This window comes from Bos javanicus, chromosome 9 (assembly GCF_032452875.1).
Source record: "Bos javanicus breed banteng chromosome 9, ARS-OSU_banteng_1.0, whole genome shotgun sequence".
Taxonomy (NCBI): domain Eukaryota; kingdom Metazoa; phylum Chordata; class Mammalia; order Artiodactyla; family Bovidae; genus Bos; species Bos javanicus.
In genome coordinates, this window is record NC_083876.1 from 12,134,800 (window position 1) to 12,159,622 (window position 24,823).

Genomic DNA, 24,823 nt, shown 5'->3' on the forward strand with positions numbered 1-24,823 from the left:
ATATCTGTGTCATGTTTCCCAAAAGGATGGTAATGGGACATATTAAAATCCCATTTATGGAAGCAGGGAATGTGCCTTGCATTACTTTGAGGTTTGTGACTGTCTTCATCAGCTTGGAAATCCCATAGGCTGGATGGATGAAACCATACAAATGAATTTTCTCACAGTTCTGGGGACTGGAAGTCCCAGATCAGGTGCCTGTCGATCAGAGTCCCGGCCTTTTTGTCGGGCTTACTGGTACACAGTGTGACAATCTCTAGGTTCATCCATGTTGCTGCAGATGACATTATGTTGGTCTTTTTATGGCTGAGTAGTATTCCATTGTGTGTATATACCACATCGTCTTTGTCCCTTCCCCTGTCGAGTACATTTAGGTTGCTCCCATGGATTGGCTATTGTGAATAGTCCTGCAGTGGGCTTCCCAGGTGGCGCCAGTGGTGAAGAACCCGCCTGCCAATGCAGGAGAGGTAAGAGATGTGGGTTCAGTCCCGGAGTTGGGAAGATCCCCTGGAGAAGGAAGTGGCAACCTACTCCAGTCTTCTTGCCTAGAGAATCACATGGACAGAGGAGCTTGGTGGGCTACAGTCCATGGGGTTGCAAAGAGTTGGACATGACTGAAGCTACTTAGCCTGTAGCACATAAAGACATTAATCCTGTCAAGTCAAGGCTGTATCCTATGACTACTACCTAGTTAAAGGTAACTTTATTACCTCCGCAGAGGCCCAGACCTCAGATACGATCACATTGAGAGCTGGGGCGTCAATTTATGACTTTGAGGGACACAGACATTCAATCCATAACATTCCACCCCTAGATACCCAAAGTTCATGTCTTTCTCTCATACGAAATATAATCATTCCATCCCGACAGTCTCAAAAGTCTTCACCTGGACCAGAACCAACTCTAAAGTCTGAAATCCAAAGTCCCATCTGTGAATCACCTGAGTCAGACATGGGTAAGAGTCGAAGCATGGTTCATCCTGAGGCAAAATTCCTCTCCAGCTGGAAACCTACCTCTCTCTGATAGATACACTAACGCTGCCACATCTCAAGTGTTTCCTTGGAGAGGCTGTGAATTTTCCCAACTTCCAAATCTTCCTTTTTGCCTAACAGTTCTTTCTTTGGTTTCTCTCTCCTCTCACATTTTGTTATAAGCAGTCAGAAGGATCCAAGCCACACCTTCTTTTCTTAGAAATTTCTTCTACTGAATATCTAGCCTCATCAATTACAATTTCTACCTTTTCACAAAACACTAGACCATAGCTTCACGTGTTCTTTGCCACTTTATAACAAGGGCACTGTTTCCCCAGTTTCCAATAACCTGTACCTCATTTCTGTCTGAGCCCCCAACGAAGTGGCCTTTAACTTCCATATTTCTGCCAACATTCTGTTCTTGATGATTTATGTATCCCCTAAGAAGATGAAAGGGCTTCCCTGGTGGCTCAGATGGTAAAAAAAAAAAAAAAAAAAAAAAATCTGCCTATAATGCAGGTGACCCAGATTCAATCCTTGGGTCAGGAAGATCCCCTGAAGAAGGGAATGGCAACCCACTCCAGTATTCTTGCCTGGAGAATCCCATGTACAGAGGACCTGGGACCTACAGTCCATGGGATTGCAAAGAGCTGGACACAACTGAGAGACTAACACTTTCACTTTAAGAAGAAAGCTTTCCTTCTAACTCTTCTCTTATCTTCCTGAGCCTCCACCAGAATTGCCATTGCACGCGTAGTTGTACCAGTGATCCACTGATGGCCATCATGAACTTCTCTGGCCTGCACCCCAGAATTATTCTAGCTGCTACCTGTCACCCAGGTCCAAAGCTGCTTCCACATATTTTGGTATTTGTTACACTAGCACCTAATTCTGGGCTCTGAAATCTGTCTTAGCTTTTATTTCCCTTTGTAAAGACCCTGTCTGCAAATAGTCTCACTTGGGACTGGGGCTTCAACAGATGAGTTTTAGGGGGACACAGCTTTCAGCCCCTACGAGTGGACCGTGTTTATGCTGAGAAAGCTGAGTGAGTCAGTTTCCAAGAGGAGGAGGGATGCTGTTGAGATTCAGGCGGAATCCACAGTGAGGGCTTGCAGAGCTGTGTTGAGACTTAAGATTTGTTTATTGTCAGAATACGGTTTCTCATAGTTTCGTTACCAGCATTTAGATAAAATCCCAGTAACTGGGATTACTCAGCTGGTCTTGAACCTTAGGGCCAAGCCACATACCTTTGTGTTCCTGAGTTTTGTTTTCTTGAGAGAAAAGATAATGACAGTGAACACATGTTTATTCATCACTTTAAACTTGGCTGCCTCTTGGGTTTAAATTTTTTAATATTATTTACTCAAGAAATAGCATCAATTTTATACAATATATAGTATTTTCCCCTTAATACATAGCAAAGTATATTAGGATTATCAAAGTAACCATGACAACCAGCTTCCTTACAATCCAGTTCATGATGGCAGAGCACATAAGCATGCAGATCCTTAGCAGGAAATATTTCTTTGTGGTGATAATATAAATATATAGATAGAGATATACATAGGTATATACATTCTAAAAAGTGTTAGCATATGTATATACACATATATAGTAATTTTTTTTAACAGAAGATAGACAAAAGATTTCCTATGAATGTGTCACAGGTTTTGTTGCGAATAAGCAGCCTAGCATCTTTAGAAATAAAAAGTATAAGAGGCTTGTGTCAGAAGCCCCGCATCCTAGGTCAGTCTTTGGCACTGCATGGCTGCACAGTCAACCATCTGACGGCCACCTGGGGCTTCAGTTTCCTCATCTGAGAAGAACAGTAGTCGTCTGTCAGAGCTGGAAGAATTTGGCCGAAAAAGGACTTTGTAAGCACTACATTTATTCCCCTCACTATTTCACTTCTGTAAGGGTGATTATTCTCTAATATTTATCACTTTTATGTTTCATAATTAAGGCTGATAGTGAAAGTCTTAGGAATTGATATCAGTATTACCATTAAAAAAGTCATAGAAGTAAGGAAAAGCACTTGTGAAAAGGTGCAGTGATTTGTAGATACTGTGCAGGAAGGAGAAGCAAGTGGATAATCCAGTCCTTGTCTCCAAGCTACCTTGAAAACTCCTCCAGAGCGTGGGTAATGATGAGCAGAATGGGGAAGCTGGGTGTGAGTTAGTGAGGCAGATTAAAGGAGACAGTGTTGCCGCAGTGAGAGTCGCTGCCAAGTAGAACTGACTTCCCTCTGGGAGGCTGCGGACCCCACTTGTGGCAGCTGCTCCCCTGGCTGGGGACCCTCGACCTCGCCCTGGAGTCAGGGACCTGGCTCCCCAGACCCGGGGCTCCCTCTGGGCTTGGGGTTCTGTGCCTCTCTGTGAATCTCCAGCACTAGGTTTGTGAGCAAGAGGCCTTCTGATTGTCCTGGTGAAGACTGTTGACCTACAGAAAAGCAAACCAGCATGGAAGGTCACACAGAATACACAACCCAGCAAGCGTATTCCTCTCCTTCAAGAGTCAAGTGTTCCATTTTTCTTTTAAAATGTTGGAAAGAATGTGCTCAATGATTACAGTCAGTGGTAAAGCCTACTTATTTCCAAGGTTGTATTCATTTGAAGTGGTTAGGTTGGGGGAGAAGACAAGGAAAGAGGATGGAGTAGGAAGTGAGGAAAGGGGTGAGGGGGGGGACGGGGTGAAGGCAGGTGAGGGTCCAGCCTGGAGGAGCAGAGGGGAGGGAAGGAGGGAGGAGGCCAAGGGCGAGGAGGGAGACTTTTGTAGGCCACACGCAGCTATCTCTTTAGACTATGGAAATCAGCATTGCCAGCTTTTATCTCCTACCTTTGAAAGTAGTTGAGCTGGATAAGTACGTCCTCCAGATGTTCAGCTTTCTGATTCCTTTCCTTTGGTGGAGCAGTAATTTGAAAGGGCTGCCAGAGTAGCCACTGGATGTTGTTTTCTGGACAGCAGAAGCCGGGACAAAGCATTTTCATCTGTATGAAAGCCAACCAGATGGTCATAAGCCAGTTCTCCACTTCAACTCTAGGAAGAGCTTAACATGACTCAGCTTTTTATTTCTAGAACTTGGACCAGTCGTCCTACAATATGTTTACATGACAGGGATTGACAAATTGTTAATTGTATTCCAATGAAAAATGAAAGCGTTAGTCGCTCTGTCTTGTCCGACTCTTTGTGACCCATGGACTGTAGCCCAACAGGCTTCTCTGTCCATGGGATTCTCCAGGCAAAACAACTTGAGTGAGGAGCCATTCCCTTCTCCAGGGGAACCTTCCTGACCCAGGGATTGAACCAGGTCGCCTACATTGCAGGCAGATTCTTTACCTTCTGAGCCACCACAGAAGCCGCATTCTTATAAGCTGTCCTTGAAGATTTGAGCATTGAAATGATGCAATTAATAGTAAGTGTCCCTCAGATTCTTTTTAGAAACAAGGAAAGGAAAATCTATCTATGTGTCTAGCTAGCTAGCTGTATTTACTATCTGTCTATTTATGTAACTGGGCTGCCCTTGTAGCTCCGCTGGTAAAGAATCTGCCTGCAATACCAGAGACCTGTGTTCAATCCCTGGGTTGGGAAGATCCCCTGGAGAACGGCCTGGCAACCAACTCCAGTATTCTTGCCTGGAGAATCCCCATGGACAGAGGAGCCTGGCAGGCTACAGTCCATGGGGTGCAAAGAGTCAGACACAACTGAGCGACCTAGCACAGCATAACATTTATGTAACTATTTACATCTATCTCTACTTATTTACAGACATCTATCTATTTATAAGGACTTCCCTGGTGGCTCAGACGGTAAAGTGTCTGTCTACAATGCAGGAGACCCGGGTTCGATCTATTTATATCTATATTTACATCCTTATCTTTATCGATTTATATTTTAGTATCAGTCTACTATCTATCTGTCATCTCCAGTGTTCTCTTTTGCTATTTAGAAGAGATTATTTTCTACCTTCCCAAGGCCTTGATAATAATTAGAGATACATTTTTTAATCGGTTGGGTTGGAGGATAGATTCAAGAGATGCTAAACATAGATCCTTAAAAAGGTAGGGAGTAGGTGTGGCCAATCGTCCTTTGACAACCTAAGTAAGGCTTTGCTGTCAACTGTTTCTAGTTCTCTGCTTTGAAGTATCACTCTGTGTGTTTTATTGATCAGTGAGTAAATATATGTGTGACCATAATTGGACAGGTGTTACCTCAAGTTTTACATACAGTGATGTTACATACAGACTATTTTGAAGAAAGTTATTTTCTGTGGTGTACTTTATATCTTTTGCTATGAAAGGTACTATAGTTTAATTCTTAAAAAAAAAAAATGCAGTAGTAATTTTTTGCTTTGCTCAGATCTTTCTGGGACAACAACCCAAACCTCTTTCTCTGTTTATATTTCCCAGAAGTCATTATATATTGGTGCCTGAGAACCCCTTGATTTTTAGCAATAAATATCCAAAAGACTGCTAAGGACACACAAAGCTTGGCTAGGAACTTAAATCTGTTAAATTTTCAAGTTAATTATACTTCCTATCCAAGGACATTGCAACAAATGATTAAATTATCATCTGGTGCACTTAAAAGTTGTATTCTCAGGGAGAATTGGAGAAAGAGCTCTAAGTTCTGTGGATTTATCCTAGAGTTGGAGTATTATTTAGGTTAAAACTCCGTGTCTTCTCCTGTGCTGTGGAAAGTCAGCCTGGCCTGTGGGCCACTGATTCAGCCCTGGTTCAGGCCCTCACGCCCTGCTCTTGGTCCTCCAGCCTTGTCTCCCACACAGACAGGCAGCAGTTCTGACGCCGACCATCAGCAGTTCAGACGGAGCGACTGGACGGTGGTGAGACTTGCCAGTGAGGTAACGACTGAACTTTCCTGGCAGTTTCTGAAGGTCTGTGACACACATTTCCAGAATGACCCCCTGTGACACTCTGCCTTTGTGGAATTTATGTCCTGTGTTCCATCGTAGATTCTTTTAAACTAAGCCGTAGGGTTTTATATTCCTGTTGCCTCATACTGTCAATTTTTAGGGTGGTGATTTTATGAGATGAGATCCGTGGCTTTGAAGAATCGATCCACTTTGGAATTGAGGGAGTGAATCACTGGACAGTCTAACTTAGTCTACTCAGGTAATCTTTCCTTTGTTTTTAAAATATATCCATTTCTGAACCTCTTACTGATTTTGAAATTGCGTTGCTCCTTATATAATGGTTTACATAAATTCAGAGCTTCTTGTCCCTGCAGCTGCTCTGATAGATGTGATTTTACTACCTCGTACAAAGATCTTCTGACTTTGGGGGTTACTCATGGGAGCTGAGTAACCTGCCTTGAGTTAGTCCATCCCATTTAGTTTTCAGGGAAGGGGTTAGTTACTCCCTGCCTTTCTCTTGAGCACAAAGACATCTCTGAGCATATGAACTAGGAATAGGAGACGAGTGTGAGGATGCACTACATCCAAAACATGGAAAAGTGTTGCTCTTTTTTCCTGGATTGTTGAAATATTGTTGTGTTTTTTTTCCCCATGAAGTAATGGAATAAAGGCCCCATTATAAAATATTTCACTGTATCATAAACTCAATTTTACTGAGTCAGTGTGGAGTCATAGATGACGTAGGAGAAACAGCATAGTTCTGTTTTCTGCCAAGTCCAAGAAGCAGGTGGGTAGCCATTGTTGTTGTTCAGTCGCTCTGCCCTGTCTGACTCTTTGTGACCCCACAGACTGCAGCACCCCCTGTCCTTCACTGTCTCCTGGAGTTTGCTCAAACTCATGTCCATTTAGTGGGTGATGCCATCCAACTCGGAGAAGGCAATGGCACCCCACTCCAGTACTTTTGCCTGGAAAATCCCATGGACGGAGGAGCCTGGTAGGCTACAGTCCATGGGGTCCCTAGAGTCGGACACGACTGAGCGACTTCACTTTGAGTTTTCACTTTCATGCATTGGAGAAGGAAATGGCAACCCACTCCAGTGTTCTTGCCTGGAGAATCCCAGGGACGGGAAGCCTGATGGGCTGCCGTCTATGGGGTCGCACAGAGTCGGACAGGACTAAAGCGATACAGCAGCAGCCATCCAACTATCTTATCCCCTGTTACCCACTTCTCCTCCTGTCTTGACTGTTTCCCCAGATCAGTCTTTTCCAGTGAGTCCGCATTTTGCCTCAGGTGGCCAAAGTATTGGAGCTTCAGCTTCAGCGTTAGTCCTTCCAGTGAACACTGAGCATTGATTTCCTTTAGGATTAACTGGTTTGATCTCCTTGCAGTCCAAGGGACTCTCAAAATTCTTCTCCAACACCACAGTTCAAAAGCATCAGCTCTTCAGCACTCAGCCTTCTTTATGGTCCAACTTTCACATCCTACAGGACGTGTAGGATGTGGGGAAAAAAGCATAGTTTTGACCATACAGGCCTTTGTCAGCAAATTGATGCCTCTGCCTTTTAATACACTCTCTAGTATATTATATAGTATTTTATATATGTGTGTATATATATATATATATATATAGTACATAAACTATATATATATATATATATATATATAGTATAGTATATAGTATAATATGGGCTTCCCTGGTGGCTCATATAGTAAAGAATCCACCTGCAATGCAGGAGACCCAGGTTGGATCCCTGGATTGGGAAGGTCCCTTGAGGAAGGGAATGGCTACCCACTCCAATATTCTTGCCTAAGAAATCCCATGGACAGAGAATCCAGGTGAGCTACATCCATGGGATCGTAAAGTCGGACACACCTGAGCAGCTAAGTACACATATAGTCTCCAGGGTAGCCATATCCCTAGTTTGCAAAGTGAATTTCTGGAGTAAGATTTTAGATTAGAACAGAATATAAGGATTTCTGTTTGGACATGATAGAAAATAAGACTCTGATCATTAGAAATAAATGTTACTATTTTTTTTCCTACTGCAGTTCTGCCATTAATGAGCCAGCATGACTTTTTTAGAAAATTCTATCACTCATCTTTTCTTTAGTATCTTGTTTTTGTTTCTTCCCATAAATTTGACATTTTCTTTAAAATCTTGGTAAAATCTTTCTTTATCCTGACTTTATCTGACTTTATCCTGATTGGTCATCAAATTCTGGTTTTCGAATCCTCTTTTTTATTTGGAGATGAAATTGATGTGTCCAAATCTTTCGCTTTGTTTTCATTCAAAAGCCTGGTATAGAATACATAGAACTGCATGTTAGGAGATCTTGTTGACCTAAATCCAAAGCAATTTTTTGGATACCAGAGTGTAGTTAGGTCTTGGGTACAATTGCTTTTTGGTTAGTATTTTCTGTTGTCAGCTTTGTTTTTGCTTTGATTTGTGTATGTGTCTATGTGTGGACACGTGTGTGTGTGTGTGTGTGTGTCTGTTTCCACAACAAGCTCTGAAATGTTTAAGGCTTATCTCCTTCAGCTTCTAAATCAAATTAGTTCAGTATTGTAGTCTCAGTTCCTTTTGTCTCCTAACAACTGCTCACCCAAAACCTGGTTCATGGGGTCAGATGCACACCCGTCACACTAGTCTCTGAAGTCTCCATGGCCCCACTCCCAAGCTGTGGCATGTGACAGGCTGGGGGGTTGCTCACTTTGGGCCCATCAGCAGCCAACTTGCATGCCAGCCCTTCCAGGCTCTGCCCTCCAGAAACACCAGCACCAGCCTTAGGTTTAAGATCACCTGAAGAGAGGAGCTCCAGGGATGGAGCAGGTGGGATGGTTCCCAGAGAAATGGGGAACCTCAGGAATGGGGATGTTAGGATAGCATAAAATAATTTTTTCAACAGGGAGGCATCTTGTAGTAAAGATTCCTAGCTATTTGGCACACCACAAACTTTCTAAACTACTTAAATTTATCTTGGAATGTGATCCATTTGTGATGTCACAGAGAATAAAATGTATCTGGCAGGAACATTTTACTGAAGTTGTTTTCCCTGGACTAAACCTTATCTTGTCTTTGAAGCACTTTCCAATGGCTTTGCTCTGAAGATGGTGCATTTCAGAGTAAGGTTTAGGGAAGGGACCAGCTTTTAACCATAGGTTGTATCTATGACACCTGGCACAATAACTAGGGAACTCAAGTGAAGACCACATTTATCCTGGACATCCATCATGTGCAAAACACAGTGAGTGCCTTGGAGCAACTTGTTGACTTGCTGTAACGCTACTGAACTGTTCCTCAGACATGAACACATGAAGTGGGAGGGGTAGCCTTGCTTTGTCCTTTTCATTTTTCATTATGTTGATGGAGACCACATGTCTTCTTTAGGTGATGTTGTTCCGGGTGGTTAGTAATGACTGCCATTATCGTCTGTGATAGGGCAGTACTCAGATAGCAGCTCCTCTGTGTGTAATCAGATGAACCAGATATTATGTTTGGCTTTGTTTATGGAAAAAAAAAGACTTGATGAAATTGTGGTTTGAGGCCTATTAGCAAAAAGGATCAGTGGTTTCTTGGAATTACAATTTGAATTTTTGAGAAAAACAGAAGAAAGTGTCTCCCTATGGGATTGAATTGGTCTGTGTCATTGCTTCTCTGGCTGAAATCTGTGGATTCTATCAGAAAAGTCACTGGAATGAGAAATGACCCTATAAAAGGGCATTAAGCAATGGCAAGAAAAATATAAAGATGATGATAACACCAGTAACTCAGCCCCAAAAGAGCACCGTGTTAAGTGCTATAAAAGTACCATCATACTGAATTTTCTCAACCCTGTATCCTCATCCTCATTTCACGGATGGAGAAATTGAGAACTAGAGAAATTAAGATACTTTCTCAAGGGCATTAGTGGGGGCATCAGGATTCAAATCAGCCTGACCCCAGGGCTGTGCTCCTAAAGCCACATTGCTGCACATTATACATAAAATCTTGTATTAATCACATCCCCAAATGCATTAAGAAATAAAAAAGTGGGGGAGGGAAGGAGTGGGAGGTTGGGAATAGCAGATGCAAACTTTTATATATAGAGTGGGTAAACAACGAAGTCCTACGTACAGCACGGGGAACTATGTTCAGTATACTGAGATATACCATAATGGAAAATAATATAAAAATAAACAATGCATATATTAATATATGTATAATTGAGTCACTTTGCTATACAGCAGGAATTAATACAGCATTGTAAACCAACTACACTTCAATAAAAAGAAAAGAAAGAAAAAAGCGACACTGTTTATAATGTGTGTGTATATTTTTAATAAAAATTACATTATTCTTATTATTTATCTGGAAAACTTCATTGCATTAATTTGCTAGAAGACCGAAATAAAACTTGGCATTTTCTTAGCATGTGTGTGTGATGCTACAGTAAGTGTTAGGATGTCTTTGGAACAACTATTAATTTGCAAGGTCTTTTTTTTATTGATGTGTGCTATTAAGTAATTATTTTTCTCCCATTTTGGGTATGTTCCACATTTGATCTTCGACTGCTTTCAGGAAGTGACACAATATAATACTTAATTCCATCTTTATTCCACTTCATTCCAAAAACAAAAAAGAAATGCAAAGCCCTTCTTTTATCCTATGAAAAAGGCCAATAAAAGGAGAGAATCACCCCAGGCAATTTTCTTCAAAATTGGCAGGAAATTTTGTTGATAAAACTATAGAAAGCAACTTGAGATTTATATACAAGGATTTCAAAACTTGTTTTTCTAATGCAGTCTCACTCCAGAATTCACTGAACCCCACAAGGTAAGCTTGCAGTGAATATTTGTTTTGGAATATCATGACGATGACAGGCAAGAATGTTCCATGTAGGGTATTGAGATATAATTCACATACCCACACAGTTCATCCCTTTAAAGTATAAAATTCAGTGGTTTTTAGCATATGCACAGAGTTGTACAACCATCATCACTATGTAAATCCATAACATTCTTTTCATCCCAAAAGGAAACCTCATACACATTTGCAGTCGCTCCCCACCCCTCCCACCACCACTGCTGCCTTAGGCCACCTCTAATCTAGTTTCTCTCTGTAGGGATTTGCCTGTAATGGCCATTTATTAACACGATAAATGGAATAATGTAATATGTGGCCTTTTGGGTCTGGCTTCTTTACTTGACATACTGTCTTCAAGGTCCACCTGTGGAGCAGCATGATTAGTGTTTACGTGATTCCTTTTTGTTGCCAAATAATATTCCACTGTATGGATAGATATTTTATTGATCTGTTAGTTAACTGATGTATGTTTGGGTCATACATATTTTTCATACTAAAAATCTGAAGATTAGGAGCAAGAACGCAATCCATGCTAATTTGCAACTGGAGGACAATACCATTCTTGCCTTTGCTTATGAAAAGAATATACCTTTAGAAAGAAAAACCCTGACTTCCATTATTTAGGCAAAAGAGAACAGGAGAATTTGTTTTCTTATGAAAATAGCTTCACAAATTAGTTTTGTTTTTCCTTCCTTTGCCTGACATTTGATAGTATAAAATCATTGGTTGTAAACCACACCCCGCAAAAAATCCACATTAACTCAAATATAAGAGGAAATACCTCTATTAATTTTTGTGCACCAAATTAAGCCTGAAAATAATCAATGTAGTATTATGAAACCAAGAGTAGAAATTAGCATTATGTTTCCCTCATTGTCTTTGTTGGATTTTTCCCAGATAACCCAAAAGGAAACATAAATTTCAATTTATGTGAGTTTCGTGATCTGATACTTTAAGTGGGTGCTTAGCAAGTGGCAATAGAAGAAAGAGTTCTAGGCTACAATTACTTACTGCAAATCACAAGCTTCTAAAAATACTCTTACTAATTGTGTACCAAAGAGATTGAGTAAAAAAACGTGGAGTGGTGGTGAAGCTTTGCTCATCTCGTTACTTGCTTCTGTAGTCCACAATGCATGCGGAGTGCCCTGTGTGGTTATTAGGGCTCTCAGAGAACACACGGGTCCTGCGTATTTGGGAAACCCCAGCATGAAGGGTGAGAAGCAGGCATGAGGGCTTGCTGGGCGATTGCGCCCAGAGGACATCATGGTCAAAACTTTCTAGCTCTGCTCTGATTATCTGATTATTTCTGGTTTACAAACCAGTACATGGATTCTTCTCCTTTTGACCCCAACCCCCAATCCTCTTGGTTTCTTCCATCCACTCACCTTCCTTAAGAAGCCCTCGCCACTCTTTGCTGTGACAGTCCCTCCCTCATCCCTTGCCCCCTCAGTGCCCCAGCCCCCAAAGTACTGCCCATACACTCCTCCCGCTTTACCTTTTTTATTAAATTGTCTGTCTCTTTAAGGAACCAAGAAGATAAGCTGTTTGAACTGATTCCCACGGAGAGTGAATGACCCCTGGTACCTCTGACTTTGCTATAAGGAAGGAGATGGAGTGGGAAGTGCTTCTGAGCTCCGGTGATTCTTTAATTTGTGGAATACCAAGGTGGAAAGGGCAAAAGGACTTTGTGGGGAAGATACCTCGGCTAATGTCTCACACTCGCCAAAGAGAAAGGAGGGGAAGCAAGAGGCCACGCCCCAGCTTCTGTCCAGACAGAAGGAGCTGACGGCTGCCCCACGTCTACCTGCGTCCCCACCAAGTGTGAACCCCCACCAGGGACTGCTCTGTCCCCAATCACACCTGACTGCAGACCTCAGAGTGTCCACCTGGACCTGATGCAGCAGATGGAAAAGGCTTGCTTCTCCAAGTTTGATTTGATTTGTTTTCCATTCTACAACCAGCTCTGCAGGGCGTCTTTATCACTGCTCCATAAGCAGGGATATTAAGAGCAATTAGCGGTCACACAGATGGTAAGAGCTGAAACCAGCCCTCACGCTGAAGGGCCTGAGCTGGGAAGCCAAGCCTTCCCCTTCAGACCTTTGGGTGCTCAGCAAAACCCCATCATGAGAGACCTGTGATTAGAGGAGGAGACACCCCCATACACCCAATCCACTGCTGGAGTCTGGGCTCCAGGGGAACCTTGACTCAAGCTTCCAGTGAGACACACCCCACTTTCCTGTCACCTGGATCATCTTAACAGGGCTTGGGTGTCTTTGAACTGTCTCCAGTTTGTGTAGCTGCTCATCAGTTAAGTGACAGTCATGATGAGCTGAGTGATCATGTTAAAATGTACAGATTTACATTGCCTGGAACTCAGGTTTGTCATTGTTCTTAACAATTCTCTCTCTCTCTCTCTTTTTTTAACATGTCCACATAAGTCCTCAGAGGAAACCTTACCTGTAGGGCAGCTTTTAGCACTTTTATTTTACTGATACTGAAACTGAGGCTTAGGGCGTTTATAGCGACCTGTACAGTGGATATCAACACAAAGGCTTCTGACGTCATCTCCTGTAAGTCTTCTCTGCCCACTGGTTCTCCCAGCCGCCACCCCCTAGCCTGTTCCGGACCAGGGTCATCGCATGTGACCTCTCAGGCTCTCTGCTCTGTCAGGTACAGGAACTCCTGTTTTGCACCAGCAGAGACTACATGCTCCCCCCTACCCCGCCCCCGACACCTGCAGTCCCTGACAGAGGATACCCTATCCTCTCACCCATTCCTGCACTCCGTGGAGCGAGAGGCTGCAGTGACCAAGCATTTAGGTTCCTTCCCAAGGTGTTACTTAACTGTGTTCCTGGTAAACTCTGTCCACTCTGACAGATAGTGAAAGTTTCCAAAAACTTTCATCCCTGCCTTATACAGACCAGCCTCTGCCCCATACACAGCCGTAGGGCATTATTATCAGAGCCCAGACACTGCACTGTTCCTCCTCCACATGGCGCTTTAAAAACATTTCCCTTTGGGCTGCATTTCTTGGCATAGACTTTGTCCCTCCTCCATTCTGATTGTTTATACATCAGGCCCAAACCAAATAAACACCCAGCATGAAAAAGAAAATGGGGCAAGAGAAAAAGTTTCAGAAATAACATCAAGAATGTCTTTTAGGGACTTCCTGGTGGTCCAGTGGTTAAGAATCCGCCTGCCAGCGCAAGGGACGTGGGTTCAATCCCTGCTCCAGGAAGGTTCCACGTGCCGCAGGGCAGCTAACCCTGTGTGCTACAACTCCGGAGCCAGCACTGTAGAGCTGGTGCTCTGCAACAAAGAGAAGCCACCACATTGAGAAGCCTGAGCACCCCAATGAAGAGAAGCCCCCACTCACAGCAACTAGAGAAAGTCCATGCATTGCAATGAGGACCTAATACAGTCAAAATAAATACATAAGAACTATTTTGCAGAGCACAGAACCTTCCTTGGGTCATTCAAGACCTCCCGGGTAACTTGGGCCATGAAGGTGACTCTCTTAAGAGTTTTCTGTCATCTCCATTGTCCAAGTCCAGACTGGGTCCTGAGGGTTTACTCCAGCATTTCTTTCTGTCTATACTTCATCATTTGTTCTTTGTACCATGTCTGGCCTGGGAGCACAGATAAAGATACTGGCAGAGTAACACTTGAAAGAAGTGACAAGATCCCTGTGACAGTGTGAAGTCTTTCCCACAATTAAATGTAAGAGGGTCATAGTGTCAGATCACATGTCATCAATTTTCCCTGTTATTGTGCTTAGTCGCTCGGTCATGTCTGACTCTTTGCGACCCCATGGACTGTAGCCTGCCAGGCTCCTCTGTCCATGGGAATTCTCCAGACAAGAATACTGGAGTGGGTTGCCCTGCCCTCCTCCAGGGGTCTTCCCGACCCAAGAATTGAGCCAGGGTCTCCTGCATTGCAGGGGGATTCTTCACCAGCTGAGCTACCAGGGATGCTCCTGATCATACATAGCTCACTTATTTCAGTAGTTTTTCATTTTTCACACCTTCTTTTACTGAAAACATGTCCCTTAAAAGTTTTTTCCACATTATGTTCCTTTTCTTGTTAACAAATTTGTAACAGAATACAGTCTTATTTTACCTCTAGTAAATCTAAGTAGATCTATAATCCCTGTCATTAGATCTTTTAAAATTATGATTGATTTTCAGCAACATTCAATACACTTGAAGTTTCTGGATAAGTTATCTGGAATAGGTGAGATATAATCGTATGCAACAAGTAAAATACAAGAGTTTTTCAGAATACGCTTAGTGTCATTGTTCAAACACTATTAAAATTGCATCATATTTATCTATTAAAATATTTACATTTTATGATAGTTATCCATCTGTTGCTTCAGTGGTATACAGCAATGAAAAAATTCTATGATTGAAAAAAGTGAGCTTTTAAAAATGTTAATCTCTTGGCATATCTTCTCATTGTCCTTGAGTTGCCAAAAATATAAGGTTACTGAATACTATCACCTCCAGAAATATTTCATGTCAAAATAGGGCACCCATAAAGTGAAAACTGTTCTTTAGAGTGAGAGAAACCTTATAGCAATAAAAATAATTGAAGGGTTTGACTGTTAAAAATGTCTCATTAAGTCATTATACATCTTTCGCTCATTCAAGCTTCTTGAAGCCAGAACTTAATTTACTAATGGTCTGTCAACAGTTAATTCTGAGGTTTGAAGGCTAGAGATGGCCCCTGGAGCCCTCTGGTTGGGATAGAAACCCTGCAGATGTGTGGTGCTCTCTGATGTCAGTGGTTGTAGCAGAATGAGTCGGCCCGAGACAGGGAGGCAGTGCCCCCTCAAGTCCACTCCACTGGAAATGGAGTCGGCCTTCACGCAGGAAAAGTGGAACAGCAGAAAGAGTTGGTCTTCAGTCTCAGGGGGCATCCCTAAGCTTGTCCTGGCCTCTCACAGCTGTAATGGTTTGTTCCAAGGGAGGCCAGGTGCAAGCTCTGAGCATCCACTCAGAAAGATGGCAGCATCCCAGTGGGTGACGGTTCCAGAGCAGCATCTTTGACAGCAGAGTCAAACGCTCTGGGACGGGTCCATACCTCGGGATTCCAGTCTCATCGGAGAGAGAAGCTTCAGAGGTGCTGACTTTACAGCAGCTGAGTTGTGTTCAAATAAGAATGCAAAGACTCTGTATATATTCATGTAGGCAAGAATACTGGAGTGGGTCGCCATTTCCTTTCCCAGAGGATCTTCCCAACCCAGGGGTCGAACCCGGATCTCCTGCCCTGCAAGCAGAATCTTTACTGACTGAGCCACCAGGGAAGCCCTCCATGTTTATGAAGTATTGAGCAAATTATTTATCTCTGCTTATTATATTTATTTTTTGTAATTAATGTTGAGGTAAAGTTTACATACAAGAAATGCACTACAGTTCAATGATATTACATAGAGTTTTTAAGTAGTTTAATTATATTTAGTTGTTTTAGTTGAAAACAGCCATTTTTTTTCACAAGGATTACTGCTTTATTCTCTGTGGATTATTTTATTTTACACTGAAGTATAGTTTATTTACAATTTTATGTTATCTTCAGGTGTACAGCAAAGTGATTCAGTTATACATCAATGTATATCCATTTTTTTAAGATCCTTTTTCCATATAGGTCATTACAAAATATTGAGCAGAGTTCCCTGTGCTCTACAGTAGGTCGTTGTTAATGGTCTATTTTATATATAGTAATGTGTATATGTTAATCCCAAAGTCCTAATTTATCCCTCCCCACACATTTCCCCCTTTGGTAAACATAGTTTGGAAAACAACCGTCTTTGGTTCAACTTCAGTGCTGAAGGAAAAATGAAACACAGCCAAACCCAGAAGCTGACAGTATCTGATTCAGTAACTGATTTGGTTTTAATTTCAAGAGTTACTAAAGAGTTAAAGAGTACAAGATTAAATTTGTAACATGGGATTTCAAAATTTAGCTGGAATATCTTGCAAAAGTGGGAAAACATGCTTTTTTATGGACTCTTTTTGCTTCGCAGACATACCTAGCCACACTCTTATGTGGAATCGTATGGTTTCATCATACTCTTATTCGCAGTTGCTTCTCTAAAATTTTGACCTCCTTCCAAGTCTCTGTGCTTTAATTCCTGTTTGTTCCTTGCCTTACCTTCCTGCTTAACTGTGTTTCATGAACTAGGCTTGCAGACAGAGATTGTGGACAAAGCATAAGTAAAATAGCTAGTCATACATAGTTGCATTGGGTCAACTTAAATAACGTAAAAAGTTGATGTTAGCAATGACAGGGCATCTCCCTGTTGCCAAAAGTGCCTAACGGCCTGATAGCTTAGATTTCGTAGGCCAGTGGTTCCCAACCTTTGTGGCATTAGGGACCAATTTCGTGGAAGACGACTGCTCACCTCTTGCTGTATGTGTGGCCCAGTTCTTAACAGGTCATAGAAGGAAACAGCCCAGGGCCCAGGGGCTGGGGACCCCTGTCTTAAGCCACAATAGTAGAAGTGTATTATTATTATTGCTATTGTTAGTTTTATTTTGCAGTTCTTTACATCTTGACTCATAGGAAAATGTCAATGTACAGTATAATGAAGTATCATTTAGAGTACTGTACATGAGTTATATACATGAGTAGACTTCAAAGAGTGAAAATTACATTTACATTATCCCTTATTTTTCCTTAGAAATAGATTAACAATTGTCATATATCAGATAATGACCCAAAAATATTCAAAATTATTAGCTGTTCTATCACTGACTTTATAAATCTAAACTAATAACAGGCAGCAAATTGGCTTTGGTTCTTCGCATAGGTTCTTAGAAGCTTGAACTCAAATTTAGAAAGATCAGTGAATTAAAAATTAGTACAGATTCATAGAATTTGACATACTATATCTGAATTGAATATTTATTCCTTTTACCTGTCTCTCTGTTTGCCTCAGACTTGTGTCAATTATAGGGTTTCTCTCTGTAGTTTCAATAAAGAGATTTTAAGTTGGATTGTATAGTTCTCTTTTTGCAAGTATTGTTTAGAAGCCAATGTCCAAAACCTGTGATTTATGAAATATTTGTGAACAAAACTCCCAATGTCTTTGGAATGATCCAAATGAAAGAGGGGCTTGTGCTGAGCGATTTGCCAGCTTGAGACCTGCCTTTCACAACTGCTCTGCAGTTGACCCTTCCGTCTTACTTTGCATCACCAGATGAAAATAAGGTTTCCTTTCAAGTGAGGTTGCTAAGGGCAACGAGTACTGACGCCAAAAGATGAACACTCTACCTCCTTAGTATAAAGCCTACTTTGTGAGCTAAATAAAGAACCAAATTGCAGGGAAAGCAGTCGCATAAATGTGAAATATGAGGAAAAGAATATAATCAGGAATTTGAGAGTTGTGAAAATCAGAAAGAGAAATCCTATCAGTGCTTTCTTGTTCACTGCCTGGCATTTTGGACAGATGTCCTCTCTCCTGGGCACTCTGCATTCTCTCCCTCATAGCAGAAAATCTGCATCCTTTCCTGGATCAAGACTTCTGTTTGTAACATAAATGTATGTCATTGGTTCTTAGCGGAGTTTTTTTAAAAAATGCAAATGAGCTTCTGATGGAATCGCATCGGGTGGTATTTGTCAACTTTTAATTTTGTGTCTTCCAGCACAAATAGCTGCACCATCACTGTTCTTTATGTTATTTGGAAAATTGTTTCCCGAACACACTGGTTTAATGAGAAAGGCTTCACGGGATGTGTTTATAGCAGCATTCATAATTTCTTTGGCCAGATTGTGTTGCTTGAATAATCACCATTACTATGATTGCAAAAAAAATCTTAAAGACACTTCTTCATTGTATCCTAGGCCTTGCTAGTCCCAAAGGGTGAGTTTGTTACTCCCTTATTGGCATCTGCTCTGCGCTAGGAGTCTCAGAAGCCTAGGAAAATAACAAAGAATCAAGAAATGCCAGATTAGTATACTGTGAGCCATAATCAAGCATGAACTAGATGCTGTAAGAATGCAGAAGATTCAAAAGAACTGTTCACTAAGTCACATTGAGCTCGTGGACCTTTGAGAGCATCTGCCTGCTGCAGGGTCACTTCCTTGATCATCAAGGCTCATCCAACTGGTCTATTTGTTTCTCTGCCCACCTCTCTCCTTCTTCTCCACTTCTGGAACCAAATTGTTGGTTAAAGAAGAAACCAGGGAAGATTCTTCCTCCCCGAGAGGAGAGTCTAGAATTTGAGTTCCTTGACCCAGCACTCTGCAAATACATTCTATGTGAGCATGGATGTTGCTGACATTTTCTAAGCTAACAAATGAAGACGGGAAAGGGCTCTGTAGGAACCACCAGGAACAGCCTCTGTTTTCTAAGACAGTCCTGATTTCGAATGAATCTTTTTACCTGGGTAAGAACTTGTTTATGTCCTGATGGCCTTGGTCCTAGAAATATGGTCAGTATAGCAAAGATGCAGAGGAATGAAGGAGCACTGCTTCAGTGTGGGAAAGGTTTCTGGTGAGGAGCGGTAAAGATTGAAACTAGAAAGTTACATAAGGACACACTGCAGAGGCTTTGTCTGCCAGACTGGGATACTTGGACTTTGTCCACCAGGCAGGGGAGTCATCACATCTTTCAAGAGAAGAAGTGTGATCATTTTTTAAAGGAATAACTCTAGTAACAAGATGGGGAATGTATCAAGTTTGGGTTTTCAGGAGACAGGCTGACTTGAAGGGTTGCTGACTTAGAGATAATAAAGGTGTGGTTGGGACGACTGAGCCTCTGAGGATGCCAGATGCCACCAAAGAGTCCAGCAGGATGAAAACTGCAAAAGTTATAGTAGATTTGGCCACTGAAAGTCATTTGAACCTTAGGGCCATTTGGATTCAGTTCATAAAGTCTCATTTGTTAGGAAAAGACCCTGTTGCATGTAAGCTCAGTCATATCTGACTCTTTGCAACCCCTTGGACTGTGGCCCATCTGGCTCCTCTGTCCATGGAATTTTCCAGGCAAGAATACTGGAGTGGGTTGCCATTTCTTCCTCCAGGGTATCTTCCCAGTCCAGGGATCCAGCCCTGCATCTCCTGCGTTGGCAAGCTGGTTATCACTGAGCCACTTGGGAAGCCCCTGGAGACCCTCTTAGTAATGGACAAAAGGATTTTCTGAGAAAGGGATTTTCTAGGGGGCAAGAGAAGGGACCTAATGGAGTTAAAATTTTTCTTTGGAAGAAAGAAGGAAGGATTCCAGGAAAATGAAACTAACCTGATGACTATCAAGGAAATAAATCCACATTATAGAATTACAGGACTGACCGTGCATCACTGATGTTTACACTGCACGCCATGGCCAGAACCCCACCTAACATAGTTCAAAGCGGTCAATCTTTTAACAGCTTATATGGAATCCGAATTCTGAGCTAATAAACTGGGATATTAAAACTAGTGCCCTAAGGTTTGATTTGCAGAGAGATATTTATATTCACTGTTTCTAAGGCTTTTCTTTCAACCTTTCTCAAAACCACAGTTATTTCACAATTGGTCCTCAATATTGCAGGCATCAGTTGGTGGGACCCAGGCTTCTGGTATCCCAGGCAGCCTCTTGGGGGCAGTGTGGATGTCTCTACCTGGGGCCTGAATATTGGCATCATGATTAGCAATACCTGTGACCTTCAAATGCTCCGTTTCTTGCTGGTAATGATGTTCAGTGAGGAGAGAATGAAGATACAAGGATTAGTCCAGTGCTTTTCTGCAGTGCTGGGGGGCAACTCTTATACTCTTCCTGTGCTGGATACTGTATACTCAATGCTATTACTGGATCACAACCAAAGCAGTCCCTTAAAGTAGTGTTATTTACAGTTCTCTGATTTAAGAAAACCTGGCATATTAAAGCGTAAGCTTAAAATAGAAGGATGCCAGGATTTACAGTTATAAATATCCTTGCATAGGGATACTCCTGATATCTTGAATATAATTCCATACACTAACCTTATTTTCAGTGCTTCAGGAATACATCTATTGCATAAGGAAGAAAGGCACATCCATAGTTTGGTAGGTAGTAGTTTTAGCCCTAAGCAATAATTGACACTTTAGTGCACGCATTAGTAACTATGGTGATAAAGTCCATTGACCAGGAGAATAACTGGGTTTCCACGGCCCTTTCCAAAGCCTCAGAGTTGCAGTTGATCATGGTTTTATCCTTTGTTTTCATGTCTTGTCATCTTCATCCCTGTGAAGCTGATGGAATATTTTCTTTAACCCATTATGCAAAATCAAGTGATCATTAAGTCAAGCAGGCTTTAGTTTGTAGTTTTATTGCTCTCAAGGACCACTGATTGACATTGTCCTTGTGAAACAGTATTTCAGAGTATTGGTTCAGCAACTCTATAAGAATGGTTGTTTTTATCGGCCACTCGAACTATTCGCTCATTTCCTACTTCTTGCAACGATGCATCTCTGGGTGCTATTCGAAATGAGAAGGGAGCTAGTGGGATGCAGGGGTGAAGAGCAAGGGTCATGTAGAGGAGTCAGAGGATCCAGTGTAACTCATGGTAGGTCACGGCTGTGTTTATTTCAGCAGCTTCTGCTGCCGAAATTTGGAATACAAATTCTAGGCTTTTTCCTGGAAGAACATTTTTCTCTAAATTATATGCAAAGAAAGCAGGTGAGGGCAGCAAAGAAAACTGTAATCCAAGATGCATTTCAGCATTGGAAAATTTAGAGGAAGTTGGGAAGAGAAACATTTTTGGTCTTTGTGGTATGAAATATTATTTATCAGGTGACTGTGTCAGATTGCAGCTAATGATGTCTGAAAATGAGATTGGGAAAACGGTGACAAACTGTTGCTTAGAGATTTGCACATTGCTCTAGTGGCCAAACAGGCATTGAAACATTTCCTTTATCTGTGACAGCTGCACTCTTCTCTTGACCTCTAAAATTAATGATGTAGGTCATATTTTTTCTTACTCTGAGAGTTAAATTATCCTACTTAGCTACCTGTATCATCAAGGTCATTAGAGGATTGCCAAACCCCTGACTTCATGGTGAGCTGGATAATTATTACACTTGAAAAAGAAATGATGGTTCTATTAACCTAGAGAATTTACAATTTGATGAGTTTAAGGTTTATTTAATATAAGAATTCTTTAACCACATAAATTTCATTCTTAACCACTTAGCTTGGTTTATGCTGAGAGATGAAATAACTAATTTGGACTTAGGTTAATTTGAAAATTTAATATAGAGTAGACTTAAATACTCTCATGCAGAAATGGTCCTTGTTACCTACACTGTTAGGTTAAGTTCCTTGAGCAAAATAGTTGACATTTTTGAATCTGTGTTTCGAGCACTGTACTTAAAACTGTGCATCATCCCTGACTTTTCATGCATTATTGATTATTCCCTATTCTGCTTATTCATCTGTAAAATGGAGGTAATAACTAGACTCATCTCAAGGGCTTGTTTGAGAATTCAGTAAGGTCATCTACACAAAGCACTTAAAATAGTAGAGTAAGCCTTCAATAAATGTAAGATACTAAAATCAGCTATTTCACTAACCAAAACAGCCATAATAAGCGTTATTATTATTGACACTTGTGAATGTTCTGGTCACTCACACAAGGACCTGGCAAAGCTGAGAAACAAGCGCAGTTCTGTGTGGTTTCAGAGTCCAGCCCCTTCCCTGCATTCACCGGAGCTAACCCAGCCTTGAGTAACCTCGTCACCGTCATCTCGGTCCCTGCTCTGCTCAGACCCATTCACCTCTCTCTCGTTCAAGTTTTTGTTTTTCTTATTTTTAAAAAAATTATTTGTCAGATTTAGTCAGAGTTTCTACTTTTAGAAGACAATACCTAATGCTGTGGTTCTGAACCACAGTTTTGTCCCAGGTAATTTCACTCATTTTAGTAAAATAGTGCAATAAAGAACTAAAATTTACAAAGCCCCAACTTCAGACCTTCTGAAACAAACTCCACTTGGTATAAACTCAAAAAATATCCTATTAGGCCCCCTCTGTTTTCATTTCTGAATAGCAAATACCAAATATTGTGATATCAGCAAATAAAATACTATTCAAGAATTAATTTAACATGTAGCAGCTTTATAAATAGTATTATAAATTCTGTAGCTGAGAATTATTTTGTGTTTCTGTGTATGGAAGGAAAAAAGAGTGTTATGGACTGGGTTTTTGTTATACTCAATAAGCTCTGGGTTATATACTATATATCAGTATTAAGACTGTTAAATTATGTTAAATTCCTTCCACATTAGATGTTATAGAATAATTTAAAACATTACAATTAAAGACTCATTAAAAGAAAATACAGTATTTTTCCTTGGCTGCTCTTCTTCATCTGTAAGAACACTCTTCCAGAGAAAAGGCAATATTCACAAACTAATGCCTTTTCAATGAAGATACATTATGAGGGTGAGAGTGGGGTTGAGCGAAGATAAAATGCTAGAATCTATGTAGCAATGTGAAGCACTGCTTGGACAATTTTGCTTTAGACGCCAAATGCAATCATCGGATCATACGGCTCAAGGGAAATAAAGGTGGGCATTCCTGAATGGTTGGCCAGGCTTATGGAAATACAGATTTCTTTTTTTTTTTTAAGGAGTACATAACAGGGTTTAAACACAGGTAGTTTTGCAAGTGATTAAAAAAAAATTAAATTCTTGGAATGTTGCAAAAAATAGCCATGGTTGACGTAGAGAAAGGTACTTTTCTGAATTTCAGGGGACAAAAGCTCCCTTTGTTTTATTCTACCCTCAGGAAATACTTGAAGACTCAGTCTCAGGACAGAGTGCAGCATCAGGTAAATTTGGCTGTCATGGTCCTATGTCCCCAGCAAGTCACCTCTTCATGCAGAACAATGGAAGTGATGGACAAACAGCCTCCCATTGTCAGGACTTCATTGCAATTTAAAAAAAAATGATGACTTTATAATAAGATTTCACTGTGTAAAGCTTTACTTTGGCAGATCCAAGCGAAAGACAGTCATTCTTCTTATTTATTGTGGTTCCAAGTGTTCAGCCTTTTCATCTCCTTAGAATCAGTCTTGACTCCCTACTAGTCTTACTAGTCTTACTAGTACTTACTAGTCTTTCTCCTCCTCTGTATCCTTGTGACCCCTGACCTGATGCAGATCAACCCTGCCCAGCCTGTCTCCGGGTGGGAATGGCTCCTCTTCCACTTTGACCCTCGCACAGCCACACGATGGTCTACTTAGGGTGAGATCTGGGGCTGTCACCCCCTGCTGGAGCCCTGCAATGACCCCCACCCTGACCCTGACCCTGACCCCCAGGACCAGCAGACAGAAGAAACGCACTGATGAGTATGCACGCAGACCACACTCCCTGCGCATGGAGCCACCACCTCCGTCCTCTGTCTGCCAAGACCTGTGACTCCGAATGCGAGCTGTGTCTACCCTGCCCATCCTCCCTTCTGCCCAGGCTTGCCCTTCTTATCCTTCTCTTTTCCTGACTCTTTCTTTTCCTTTGTAGAGAGTCACCTCCTCCAGATGTAGGCTTGGAGGCCCTTGACCCTTTCCCGCCCTCCGCGTTGTTTTGTCATGTTAGTAAATCTGCCTCCCTGAGAACAATGTCACACTACTCTAGCCAAACCAGAAGTGACGAAAATATCTAGTTAAACCGTTCCTTTGAAAATATTTCACTTGGCCAGAACCAAGGTCCACAGCCTTCATTTTCTGCAAGGAAGCCAGTTCAGTATAGAAACTGGCAAGTTTAGGTGGTTTGGATGTGTGTCAGAGTTTTAAAGTGTTTCATCATTGGTTCTGATAGTTTTGCAGCACTTTTTTTTTCCCAATTAACCATTTCTGTTTGTGATGTGTGTTTTAATTTGCAGCTACATTTCAAGAATGTACAGGGCCCTGCAAAGGAAGTGGCTCCCCAGAAACAGGACATCTGATATATTTGCTGTTCTTGTGAAAGTTGTAAAACTACTCATTCTGAGAGATTTTCTCTTAAAGTAAGGTTTTACAATAGGACAAATCCAATAAATGGTTTAATTATGGCTGTTTTCAGATACCAATATTTTAAACCACATTTTTGTGTGCCTTACAAAACGTGGCCAAGCCATACTATTCTGATGAAAATAAGTGAATCCTACCTTACTTCTCTCTGCATACAACTGCACATGATGTAA

The 24,823-nt window shown here is 41.4% G+C and overlaps 1 protein-coding gene and 1 long non-coding RNA gene across 4 annotated transcripts in view; both read left to right on the forward strand.

The window, feature by feature from the left end:
• Positions 1-24,823, forward strand: part of KCNQ5 (potassium voltage-gated channel subfamily Q member 5) — a 626,701-nt gene that overhangs the window by 52,169 nt on the left and 549,709 nt on the right. The gene's annotated exons all lie outside the window — the stretch shown is intronic.
• On the forward strand, positions 4,225-23,397 carry LOC133253677 (uncharacterized). The gene is made up of 2 exons (XR_009738372.1): positions 4,225-6,100; positions 12,212-23,397. It is a non-coding gene; the product is annotated as an uncharacterized LOC133253677 (long non-coding RNA).